This window comes from Schistocerca americana, chromosome 6, assembly GCF_021461395.2.
Source record: "Schistocerca americana isolate TAMUIC-IGC-003095 chromosome 6, iqSchAmer2.1, whole genome shotgun sequence".
Classification (NCBI taxonomy): domain Eukaryota; kingdom Metazoa; phylum Arthropoda; class Insecta; order Orthoptera; family Acrididae; genus Schistocerca; species Schistocerca americana.
In genome coordinates, this window is record NC_060124.1 from 44736553 (window position 1) to 44750800 (window position 14248).

Sequence of the window (14248 nt, forward strand, 5' to 3'; positions counted from 1 at the left end):
GCAGTATCGCGAGAAATAGGACAGATAACGCACAATAACGAGGATAATGTACGTCAAGGCATAGAAAACATAAGTCATCATACGACAGAGGAGCAGGAATGTAGAGAGACAGGCGATAAGGATTCTAACTACCCATAGTACAAGTAATCAGAGTTCCCTCACCACAGAGTACAAGGAATTCGAGCAGAAACGTGTCACCGCACAGTTCAATGCAATCGGTTGCAAACCAACACTTGGGCGGAAACACAGAGCGTAGGACGTCGGAAGAAGACGCAATAGGACCCACCAATCTGGCAGAATTATTACAGTTAATGACGGAAACCATGACAAGACAAAATAAAGAAATTGCGAACCAGATTAAAATTCAGAATGCAGAAACGACGAAACAAATTGCAGAAACCACGAGACAAATGCGTGAGATTAAAGAACACAAAAAAAAAAAATCAGTTACACCTAAGTCATATTGAAGACGACGCAAAAGAATCTCGAGAAGTGATAGGAAACTTAATAACAGGTCACAATCAATTGAGAACAGACAGTGACAAGGTACAAGCGGACGTACAAACATTGCGTGATTACACTCAGGACGAGATCAAAACATTACGCAACAACACCCAGGGAGAAGTCAAGAAACTAGAGAAACAGATAAACGTAATTACTAGACAAGCAGCAGGTACAGCGCGTGAAATTGTTGAAAACAGTGTGCTACACAAACGTAACACAAAAGCAGCGCTGAAAAGATATGATAACCGCATAGTCAAAATAGAAGCGCATACGAAGCAACAATTTCTGAAATTGCGAACAGAGTTGTTGCAAACTATTGAAGAGCGTAGTGAACAGGATCGAACAAGCACAGTCTGCAACCACATCCGTATCTGTAACAGCACCGGAAAAACAAGCAATTAACGAAGATATTACACATTTGCGATTCCAATCACAGGCGTAAAGTAACATACGTGAAATCAGACAGCCTGCACAGCAACAAACACGTTTCGAAATTCTTGATGAACAAACGACACCACAAACACATGCAGAACCACAAATGTATGTGTCAAGACAGTCTGGATCGTGCAATGAAGCGGCAAGGTTAGGCAAACAAGATACCGAACAAATACATGGCAATGGAAAGCCAGGTCGCAATGAGTACAGTGCAATGCATTCAGCTACACGTTCACAACCGATGGAAGAAAATGATTGCGTACCACTCCAACGATACTACGCAAGGGTACGCGAAAGTTACAGTGGACAATATCCATTGGATCTACCACAACCGGAAAGAACGACGGGAGAAATGATCAGAAACAAAAGTGGCGAAGAATCGCGAATTTCATACGGAACTACGTCGGAGTACGACAACGATCATTTCCTCACAGTTAGAAAATTTCAAAACTTTCGAGAAGGAAACTCATTACATCCATGAACTTTCATTGATTAATTCCGAGTAGGATTACTAGAACACTGGACGCTAGCACACAAATTAGACTTTATATGTGCACACACGTCAGGAACAGTCGCAGAAACCATGCAAAATGTTGCAGCGACATGCTGATCATACGAAGATTTCAGAGAGAAATTTCTCTCACGATATTGGTCCAGCGAAGCACAAAACAGAGTGAAGTACGAATTATTACAGAATCCATATTTTGAAAATTCAGGAGAGAACCACCAGCTAACCACCAGGACCACCCCCCAACCCATGTTAAACGCTAGAGCCCTCCAGAAGAACAGTATAGATCTTACGATAACGCTAAAAGGGCCACACCAGCTGCAAGTTTTAGCGTGAGACTTTTTCGCGTCTCTGTTACGTTGCAAACTTTAAAAACATTGCCCCACCACGAAAAGTATAACGTTTCTCATTGGATATACAGAATTTTTGTAGGCGGAGCTTAAGGTTAACATTGAGACCCTGATTGGTCAGATGAAAACACAGCCAGATAGTTTTTTTTTTTTTTTTAAACAAACTTCGGTAAATTGTGGTAAGGAGAAGTTAGGAGTCAGTTGCTTCCAAGACGGCAAGCTGTATGGAGCTGCGTCGCCCTCCGTCCTCTGATGCTGCATAACCAACGAAAAGGTAATGAACACACGCGATGCCGAATTTTTGAGCGCATAAGGCTTAACTCAGAATTGCAGAAGTCTCATCTGTTACACCCCCGTTTTGCGTAATACTAGTGTCGATCGTCAATTAAAGCTCATGGGATTGGCATTTGCTACGTGAAGTAAAAACCTGAAACGCAATGATTTTTCTGTTATATAATTATTGAGATGCCACATCAGCCACGGTACTTTACGACAAGTTAAATAAGTAATTAAAGATTATTGAGGGTCACTGTAGACCATTTTGATAGTTTTCTCTTTTGTGATACTTAATTGAAACCTAGATTGTAGATGTGATATGGCATAGGTCATTCTTCGATCCATTGTAGAACTTGGAAACCCACTTGGGGAATATTCATTCACATTTTTTGTTGAACGCAGTTGGTTTTTATCATCTTGTATTAAAATTTTTCATTTTATCAATAGTGCAATTTATTATCAATGTTTTGTGAGTAGAATAAAATTTCCAATGGTAAACTTAACTGCTTTTTCGACGTTATTTTACCAGCTAACTAAAAATAGGAAAGCCTTGAACCCCTTCCACTAAATTTAGTTAGTATTAAGATTCTTTTACAGGGAGTGCAGTGGAGCTGACACTGAAACCATTAAGTATTTGATTATATCATGGCTAGTCTCACTGAACTCTTCTGAACTCTACATGTCATGTGTGGTCTGGCATCTCCTTACCAGCAACAAGTCCCAGGTCCAAACTAGTCAATTCCCTAAAAAACCCGCTCAGAGCGTCGTTGCACGAAAGTGGTAGGGAGACACGACTTAGAACAAACGGACACCACGCAGAATGTTAGAATATAACTACTCCTGTCTTCGGATAGCGAGATAGACAGCGTAATAAAATCGGTACGGGACGGCACCGACCGCTGGGAGACGGCGGAGGAAGACTGTCACATCATCAGAAACGCAGACGGAACGCAGAAAACTCGCTGTCTTTCAGGGCACATCAACTTCCGACAATTCAGTGCTTTACTGTCATCTTGTACTGCACTATGATTCGTTCTACCAAATCATGACCTACGACTCTCTTGTGGTTATGTAATCGGTGCAATACAACGTATGAACCAAACGTGGTTTAGGTTCCTGCAGACAAAACCGTCATAACTGATCCTGTAACATTATCCTTTACAAAGGTATGAGTAGCACTATGACTTTTCTTTTAAACTACACTCTTGCATTTTTTGTTTGGCAAGCCACTTATTCATCTCAAGACATGCTGGAAAACGTACCACTGGTCACATAAACACGGCGTTATTAAAAAGGTAACAAAAATGTCTTTGATGCTCTTGCTCTAGAACTCAGTGCTGGTACTTTGTTAATGTAACTCGTCCATCCGTTGTTGCCGGCTAACTGATTTATGGTACGACTGCTAACATTCTTGGTAGGGCTTACGGCTGGTTATCTATCAACGTAGGGATGTCCGGCCAGGACTGGTTTTGGGAATGATCAGCGTTTATTGTGTTGGCTAAAGAACAGTGACAGAAGCTGTGGTCTCAAAAATCAAATGTGTGTGAAATCTTATGGGACTTAACTGCTAAGGTCATCAGTCCCTAAGCTTACACACTACTTAACCTAAATTATCCCAAGGACAAACACACACACAGCCATGCCCGAGGGAGGACTCGAACCTCCGCCGGGACCAGCCGCGCGGTCCATGACTGCAGCGCCTGAGACCGTTCGGCTAATCCCGCGCGGCTATGTGGTCTAAGGGTAGCGTTCTTGATAAAACTAAGACGTCCTGGTTCCTAGGTTGTAAGTCCACCAGTACTAACATTTTCAACGGAACTCATTATTAGTGGCATCTGAAGACTTCTTTCTGTCTTGAATCACTCTCATTCTGCCAGCGACCTTATCAAGGAGGGAGCAGGAGCGGACAAAACCTTACCGAAGGGTAGGAAACCGGCCATAAAAACAACGAAGAAGCATGAGGATGGAAGGGCAAGGAAACCATTGAATTACACATAATGCGTATCCACAGGAAATATAAACTGTAATTGAAAAAGTGAAATGATAATCTATCCACTGACAAAAAATTACGGATCTGTCGCTCTTCTGGATTGGATCTCCGGGGATGTAAGGCCAATGGGGATGTAATCATGAGAAAATGATCCAATAACCGACTAAAGGATAACATTATACTGATAGGAGATTCGGCTGTCGTAGGTTCGAAAGTGGTGGAAGAACTAGAAAAACTGAAACAGAAAGGCTCGAACTAGCTGTAGTGAGGATCAGTGAAGTAAAATGGAAAGAAGTAATGATATCTCGTTAGAAGATTATAGGTCAACATCAACGGCAGCAGAAATAGTACATGGGGAGAAGGATTCGTTATGGATAGGAAGGTAGGGAAGAAAATCAATTCTTGTGAACACTTCAGTTTTCTGTTTGTATATCTCCGCTATCAGAGGATGTTTTTAGACCTATAAATCTCCTGACTTATAATTATAAAATATTTCAGGTCAAGGTACAGCTTATAGTGATTCTAGTCGACGGCAAGAAACGTCAATAAGAACGTCAAAAAGAACATGAACAGACACGGAAATTCCATGAGTCTATGCGACGATATGCAAAGCGAGATGAAATCCAATATTCACGGATGCTTGAACGCTATTGCAGGGGAAGGAATAGAGTTTCGGAAGAATGTCAGTTTGGTAATAAGAGTGACACAGGAGAAGGTCTTATAGAGTTCAGCAACAAATTCTAGCTCATAGTAGAAAATCTTTGCTCAGAATTACGGAGCAGGAAGTATATTCGGACCAAGATTTTAACTGGACTATATTGTGGTCACACAGAGATTCCGTACTGAGATATTGGGTTTTAAGGCTTAATTTGTCGGAGACGTAGACACAGATCACAATTTAGTAATGACGAATAGGAGACTGAAGTGTAAGAGAATCTTTCGGAAGAATCATTGTGGGAGGAAGTGAAATATTGAACAAGTGCTTAATGACGAGGTGCCTTTGAACTTCTCTAACGCTGTAGACACTGCAGTATTAAATACTACAGCAGATAGGTCATATAATGTCCAATTGAGGCGTCCGGAGTGGTCGTGCGGTTCTAGGCGCTACAGTCTGGAGCCGAGCGACCGCTACGGTCGCAGGTTCGAATCCTGCCTCGGGCATGGATGTCTGTGATGTCCTTAGGTTAGATAGGTTTAAGTAGTTCTAAGGTCTAGGGGACTGATGACCTCAAATGTTAAGTCCCATAGTACTCAGAGCCATTTGAACCAACTGCATGGTAAAGCCATAGTTAGTCTACAAAAGTTGTGTAGTGTGTCTGCAAACACTCACGGGTACTTGACGAAGTTTGTCCGCAGCTTGACGACCGTGGAGCGCACCTTCTGCTCGTCAGAGTCAGGGTCCAGGTTTTGGTCGAGCTCACGACAGATGGAGTTCAAATGAAATTAGAATAATATTAATACCTCCACCTACTGATGGGCGTTGATATATATCAACGGTGACAGGTGAAAATGTGTGCCCCGTCCGGGACTCGAACCCGGGATATCCTGCTTACATGTCAGACGCTCTATCCACCTGAACCATCGAGTGTACAGAACATAGAGGGACTGCAGGGTCTATCTCGCACATGCCTCCCGCGAGACAAACATTCTCACCTTATATGTCCACACACTACATTCGTGGAGTCCCACCCCAACACACTCATTACTCGTGGAAGAAATGGTTCAAATGGCTCAGAGCACTATGGGACTGAACTTCTGTGGTCGTCAGTCCCCTAGAACTTAGAACTACTTAAACCTAACTAACCTAAGGACATCACACACATCCATGCCCGAGGCAGGATTCGAACCGGCGATCGTAGCAGTCCCGCAGTTCCGGTCTGCGCGCCTAGAACCACTAGACCACCGCGGCCGGCACTCGTGGAAGACATTCTTACCAAGTCCTATAAGAGTTCGGGGAATATGTATGCATCCGCACAGAAGAAGGTCATGGCCGGTATTGCCAGAACTATATACTTATATGGATATGGTATCTGTTCTTTCAGACATGGTGTGTTTACTTCGAAGCCTTAACGACAAATCCCACAAGTAAACTATCCAGAAACGTATTCACGGAATCCAGATACTGAGTGCTCCAGTCGCAAGTATCGATACATCTGATTGTCTATACATGGAGTTCATAGGGACCTGAAGACGTTACTGAGATGCCGAAACAGACTGTCTGAATAGGATAACATCTCAAAAGATACGGCTGCTTTGGTGATTTTCCTTGGTAAAACTTATTTTGTTGCTTTTGTGGAATAACTGAAATGCCGAAACCAGATGTTCTGGTACTTCCAATTCCTTAAGTGTTCGGTTCCTTACCTGTGTGGTAACGTGCTTACCTCCCATGCACTGAGCTGGGTTCGATTCCCGGCCGGGTTGGAGATTTTCTCCGCTCGGGGACTGGGTGTTGTGGTGTCCTCACCATCATTTCGTCCTCATCATCGGCCGCAAGTCGCCCAAAGTGGCGCCGACTGAAAGAAGACTTGCACTTGGCGGACGAACCTGACTGGGACATACCGGCCAACAATCCCATACGATCATTTCATTTTCAATTCCTTAAGTGATTACTATAGCATTTTCTGCTTTATCTTGTCAAACGTCTTTTCCTAGTCGGTGAAATCATAGTAAACTGGCACTCTAAATACGCTTCTTTCCTCGGTTACCTGTGCGAAAGTGAAAAGACAGTCAGAACACGATCTACCTTTTCTAAAACCATGTTTTATCTGTAACATACGTGCTTCCACAATTGGTACGTATCTCTTGATAATATTACAGCGTACAATTGTAACAGGATTTTAGCAGACTTATTACACGGTAATTTGTGAATTGTGATTCATCGCATTTCTTGTAAGCAGAGTATATCAAAGCTTCATTCCATGCGTCTGACACATGTCCACTTATTGTTATTGTTGTCGTCTTGAGTCCAGAGACTGGTTTGATGCAGCTCTCCAGTAAAGCTGTATGCCCTCGAGAAAAATTACGGCTGTAGTTTCCCCTTGCTTTCAGCCGTTCGCAGTAGCAGCACGGCAAGGCCGTGTTGGTTAGTGTTCCAAGGCCAGATCAGTGTGTCATCCAGACTGTGGCCCCTGCAACTACTGAAAAGGCTGCTGTCCCTCTTCAGGAACCCCTCCGTTGTGGTTGCACCTACGGTACGGCTATCTGTATCGTTGAGGCACGCAATCCTCCCCGCCAACGGTAAGGTCCATAGTTCATGGGGGGGTGGGGGGAGGGGGGTGGAGAGGGGGGCGGGGGGAAATTCATAAAATTTAGGTGACAGTGCCGTAGTTGATCAGATGCATATTTAATAACTATATGTTTATATTAACAGCTTTTTGATTCTGTAATCACATTTTGTAGCTCACCTAATGTTATGATATTTACCGAGTAGCTGGTATTGGTGTTTAATTCTGGTTCCTCTTCATTATATGTCCGGAGATATTTGAAGTATCATAAGCAATCCTTTTCGGATATTACATTTACTTGTAAAATATATAGTTCTTCTTTTTATTTCGATTTTGGCCGTCTAGGGACCGCGTTAAATAACTATTTTTCAATGTACATTTCTCCTATTGCGCTCCTCCTCTTTTCTCTTCTGCCAATATGTCTTCATCCTTTCTCTGTGCTGCTCCCTTCAGTCTTCTGTCCACACTGTTCCTCCAGTTCTTCTCTTCTTCACTTCAAATCCTTCAAAATGTTGAATTTGGTCTCTCATTAAGTCTCTGTTGGTTATATCATCTTCTCCTATACCCATCTCCTCTAAGTCTGCTTTGACTTCTTTGAACCAGGTAATTTGGGTTCTGGGGTTCTTGTCAAAAAACATGAATATTTTCTTTGTCAGCCTCTCATCATTCATTCTTTTCAAATGGGCGTAAAAGCTTACTCTTCTCTTCCTCATAGTATCTCCCACTTTCTCAATTTTGTCATACACTTCTCTATTACTTCTAAGCTTCCAAGTCCCATTCTCAAACCTCGGCCCAAGTACTCTTCTAATGATTTTTCGCTCCTTCTTTGCTATAGCTTCCATTTCCTTGTTAGTGTTCATTCCTAAACATTCAGATGCATACAGACACTCTGGCTTAATCACAGTGTTGTAGTGCCTTATTTTTGCGTTAATTGATACTGACTTCTTGTTGTACACATTCTTTGTTAGCTGGAATGCCATTTCCATTTTTCTTGTTCTTGTTTTATTTCCTTCTTTATCTGAAGCATTGGGCTGGATGATTTCCCCTAAATATTTGAATTTAGAAACCTTCTTTATCTGGCCATACTTTGTAATCTTATTGTTCGGTGCCTCTTTTACATTGGTTAGGTACTCTGGCTTTTCAAAGGAGATTTTCAGTCCTGCTTTTTCTGCTGTTTCATTCAGAATATTGATCTGTTTGACTGCTTCTTCCAAACTTCCTGCCAGAATCGCTAAGTCATCAGCAAAAGCGAGGCAATCTACTTCTAATCTATCCTTTATTCTTCCTAATCTGATTTTTTTGTATTGCTTCTTCAGTCGTTTTCTTCCTCCACTCTCTAATAACTTTTTCTAACACACAGTTGAATAGGGTAGGTGACAACCCATCTCCTTGTCTTAATCCTGTTCTGATTTTGAATGGTCTGGATACCTCACCACGGAACTTTACTTTTGCATAGGTATCCGTAAGTGTTTCTTTGACGATAGTTCTTCTTTAATCAAGTGCTTTATAATTTTGTATGCTTTGTTTTGGCTTACATGAATATCATATTCCATTTCATTCACATATCACTCCCAAATGGAACCAGTAGGCAACAATATAACTAGAGAGTGGAATAGTACTACAGAAATTATAGAGCACGCAGCCGCTAAAGGAGGAAAAACAAATACTCTAAAAGGGGATTAACGATTTTGAATTGCTGTAATTAGCAAGTTAATAAAAGACAAAAACGAGGCGTTTCTAGAAACAGTGTCATTACCTGATAATCTGAATTACAGAGCAGATTATACAAATAAATCTGCTTTAGCAAAGAAGGAAGTAACAAAATTTATTTGTCATTACTTTCTTTGCAGTAGAAGCTCAACAGCCCAAAAAGAATATCTCTTTCTGTTTCTGTCTGTCAGTATCTGTACTTCCTGAAGGAGTCTTTTATTTTGAAGTTTAAATTTCCTCTTAATCACAAATAACTTAAGTCGGAGTTTTGAAGATATTTCTTGCTGGTGTTCTAAGGCAGCCAAGTATGATAAGATACATGCCCGACGTTTTCCCGAGCGGATCTGAAAAGGGAGTAACGTTACTCAAATCCCTGAAATACCAGTCCGTGTTGACTGCCCGTTAGACGCTCCAGCACATAATTTGTGTGAACTCTGAGATGACGACAGATGCGCACCTCTGGAGAGTGGCGAGTACATGTGCATCTCAACACTGCAGCCACCGGAGCTCTGTCCGAACAGCGTCACCTTGTCCGGGACGCCACCAAATGCGCGGAAGTTGCTCTGCACCCACTGCAAGACAGCTGTCTGGTCCTTGAACACGTTGTTGCCCATGGCGATGGGGTCACTCAGACTCAGGAGTCCTGCGCAGAACACATAACACCGCATCTGAAGTCAGGTCCCAAATCCAAAACCTGATCAAAGCTACAAAATAAACTTTCAACTGAGAAGAAAATAGAAAACGATAAACATGTAAGGAATGACACAAATATGAAGTTTCGCAGATAGCTGACATGTGAGTTCTTGCGGAAAATTCAAAGCAAGTTGGAGGATGGGTTACGTGGCATGGGCGTCACAGCACCAAACATCGGTTAAGATAAACGTAAGGAAGGAAGGAAGGATGTAAGGGAGACGATGGTTTAACGTGCCTTAGGCCACGATGTCTTTAAATATGGAGCTGGCGGTCGGATAGCATTTTTTATGGATGAGGAAGGATATTGGTCGTGCCATTTCATAGAAACTATGCCGGTATTTACCATGAGCGATTCAGAGATTTCACGGAAACCCTAAATCTGTGTGGTCGAATGCAAACTAAATGTAACCAACGTGGAACCCATGAGGAACAGCGGAAGGGAAAATAGTCTATATCTTAAAGTTGAAATTAGGTAAGGCAAAGAAGAGGGAAGTAAGATTGCATAGCAAGTGACGAATATTAGTATTTAACGTCTCGTCGACGACGTCTACATCTGCATCTACGTCTACATCTACATCCATACTAGGTAAGCCACTGTATGGTGTGTTGTGAACGATACCGTGTACCACTACGAGTTACTTCCTTTCGTGTCCAATCGCAAACAGGGCGTCAGAAATACGACTATCTATATGCACCCTTGCGACCCCTAACTGTCTAATTTCATCTTGATGGTTCTTACGCTAAAGGTATGTTGATGACAGTAGAATCATTCTGCAGTCAACCTCAAATGCAGGTTATCTAATTTTATAAACAGTGCTCCTCGAAAGGAGCACCTCCTTCCCTCCAGCATTTTCCATTTGAGTTCCCGAGCCATCTCCGTAATATTTGCTTCGATGTCTTCCAATAATCCGAGCTGGTGCGGAACACAGGCACCAGAACAGTACTCAACAATGGGTTGCACGAGTGTCCTTCATGTGGTCTCCTTCATAGAAGAACCATATCTTCCTAAAATTCTCTCAATAAACCGAAGTCGACTATCCGCCTTCATTATTACTGTCCATACATGCTCATTCCATTTCATAATACTTTGCAACTTAATGTTTAGATATTTCAACACTTTGACTGTGTCAGACAGAACGCTACTAACGCTGGGTTTGTTTTTCCTACTCGTCTGCGTTTAATTACATTTTTCTACATTTAGAGCTAGTTGCAGTTCATCACATCAATTGCAAATTTTGCCTATGCTATCTTCTGTATCCTACAGTCACTTATAAGAGTCAGTTGTTCCGGCACGAAGACCAAGAACGATAAAGCAGAGTTTACTGTGAGATAACCTCAGCCAATAGCGCGCTGACTAGGACGTCACCACTACAGGAACGGCCTCTACACGAAGACCATGAAAGTGACGCGCCGCCTTTCCCTGGGGCGCGCTAGAAGAGAGGACTAGAAGAGTCGCATTCAAAGAGCCGCACTAGAAGAGCAGTGATATTCACGATGACAGTGACTCATGAACTACTGTGATTACCTGCATCGACATTGTATATAACGAAAAAAACTCCTTCCGAACAGGCCTTGAAAGGCCCAATGGTACCGACCGGTCGCCGTGTCATCCTCATCACACAGGCGTCACTGGATACTGATATGGAGAGGGATCATTTGGTCAGCATACTGCTCTCCCGGCCGTATATCAAGAGAACGAGACCGGGGCCGCTACATCTCAATCAAGTAGCTCCTCAGTTTGCCTCATAAGGGCTGAGTGCACCCCGCTTGCCAACAGCGCTCGGCAGACCGGATGGTTACCCATCCAAGTGCTAGCCTAGCCCGACAGCGCTTAACTTCGGTGATCTGACGGGCACCGATGTTACCACTGCGGCAAGGCCGTTGGCGTATATAACGAAGGACACTGATTTCTTGCATATCGCATATTGCTTGCGACACCTCCCTGTAGATCCAAGTTAAGTATTGTCAATTCAATTACTGTAATAAACTCCATTTATATGATTTGCTTGTACGTCTAGGTATACGAGAAAGCAGTTTCCTAGGCACCCTATAACAGACGAGTGGGCAGGATCCCACATCAGTCGTAAGAGACTCAACAGCTCAGTTTGGTTAAAGACGGAGAAGGAAATCGTCAAAGGCGTTTCCAAATTAGCCACCCGCTTTTCTCAGGTGAACAAGGGCATGCATGACTACTAGATAGGGGTTTGAAGCGATATTCTGTCTAACACAAGTCCTGTGTGCTATCTCGCGCCGGCCGCGGTGGTCTAGCGGTTCTAGGCGCGCAGTCCGGAACCGCGCGACTGCTACGGTCGCAGGTTCGAATCCTGCCTCGGGCATGGATGTGTGTGATGTCCTTAGGTTAGTTAGGTTTAAGTAGTTCTAAGTTCTAGGGGACTGATGACCACAGATGTTAAGTCCCATAGTGCTCAGAACCATTTGAACCATTTTGCTATCTCGCTCGTCACTCTTTACATCAGATAAGATGGTCGTAGGCTAGGAGGCGTACCTAAGAAATCGAACACAAATATACGAAGCCTTCGTCAAGTTGTTTAACACTGGTACCAAATCACTTCATGCTGATAACGAATTAGTCACGAATTTACACAATTTGCCGAGGAGATGTTCTCTTTAACCGTTGTTTCATAAGGCGGAAATGAGGAAAACATACGATAGAAAAATGAAACTCTTTAAACGTAATATCCTGACGTTAGATTTAACTAATCGTACGTCAGAAGTGAATAACCTGCGTGGCAAAACAAGTTGAGCACTCAGAATATTAGGTCAGATGCCATTGTAACTTCTAACATATACCCACCATTAGCTGGTGTTGGATGGGGCCACATCAGGACTGCATGGAAGGTGATCGATGAGAGTGAACACAAGGCGTCACATGACGCAGCGCTCCTCTGTGGTCCAGCATCGTCATGCTGAAGGTTACACGCTAAATTTCGGATCCTTCTGGCGGTAGAGGGCTACAAATAAGTAGATGTGAATAATAAACTTGTAGAATGCTAGTAACGTTTCTTTTCCTCACAAAGCTTTAAGAGTTCTCCCAAAACAGTTAAGGAGGCATTACTTTTCAGCACGCTCTGGTAGTATTTATTTGGCGACACAGCTGGTGTTCAGAGCGGGACACCCATGACTCCTTCTCAGTAGTTGAGGAGGACAACAACGACTTCTTGGTCGAGATAGAAGTCGGGCCCCCAGTCCTCATCACAGTTGCTGCCACCAGTGAAGTGCTCACCGAAGATCCAGACCATGACTGGTAGCAGTGCATCCTTGGACACCTGTCATATACAGAAATACAGCCATAGTACTCAAGGTTTTGAAAGCAATCAAGTTTGTTGTATTTACGATGTATGTTTAAAACAGCTAAGTTCATTACATAAAATAGTCTCGGTTTTCAAGTCACATCAATTGAGATAACATTCTCGAGCTTTCCGCAACTGTCATCACCATTTTCTTAAGCAGTTAAGATCTCTGACTGTGTACACCTTGCTTAGTCCAGCATTGAGAATTAGTAGCTCCTAAGTAGGGTGGCGCAGACAGCTACTGAAAACCCGAAAAGCCGGCCGCGGTGGCCGTGCAGTTCTAGGCGCTGCAGTCCGGAACCGCGGGACTGCTACGGTCGCAGGTCCGAATCCTGCCTCGGGCATGGATGTGTGTGATGTCCTTACGTTACTTAGGTTTAAGTAGTTCTAAGTTCTAGGGGACTGATGACCTAAGATGTTAAGTCCCATAGTGCTCAGAGCCATTTGAACCAAGAAAAATTTTTCTCAATTGCCGATGCTTCGAAACTGGCCACATTTTATCCAATTATGCCACCGTGAAGTTCAATGGACACACTTGTGATCAATATCCTCTGATAAGTTATGAACATGGTCGTAAATTACATCATTTCATACGCAATAGTACTACAGAAATATTGGTTTCCACCCTTCATGCAATTTACTTAACTTGTTTCAGCAAATTGCTTCATACTTCCACGTCGAATTTTCGTAGTCTGGTGGTTATATTGCGAATTGGTTCCAGCTCACAACCGGCTTATACTTCTAGATAAAGTGGACTCTTCTCTCCCCAGTTTAATTAACCAAATCACAGTTATACAAGACGAGTGTTATAACCGCGAGAGGAACGGTCAAGGGGTTGCCGGTAACGAAAGCACGGCGGGACAGAACACCAGTGGCTCGCCAACAAACAAGATGGACGAACGGGAATGGAAGGACAAACACGACGACAGACGACCGAGCAAGACACCTAGATCAACAACAAAGTATTAAGCAACGGGGTCACAAGAGACAACCTCACGAAATCAAAACAACATCCACTCGTAAACGGGAAATAAGCACACGCAACGTAAACACGATGTCTGTAATCGAGATATCAACTGACTCAACGCGAATATCAGACTGCCTCGCTGAGGTTTTTTTTTCCCCTTTATTGAATTTCAATTCCCCCCCGAAGGGGGCGGGCTGGCAGCAGCTTAGTACGCTGCTCTACAGCCTACAGACTTTTTTAAAAAATGGAAGAAGAAAAGAAACAAGAAAAACAGGCGAAA

General features: G+C 43.0%; 1 pseudogene; it reads right to left on the reverse strand.

The window, feature by feature from the left end:
* Window positions 1-11458: 11458 nt before the first annotated feature.
* Window positions 11459-11576, reverse strand: LOC124620566 (annotated as a pseudogene).
* Between the last annotated feature and the right edge of the window lie 2672 nt (window positions 11577-14248).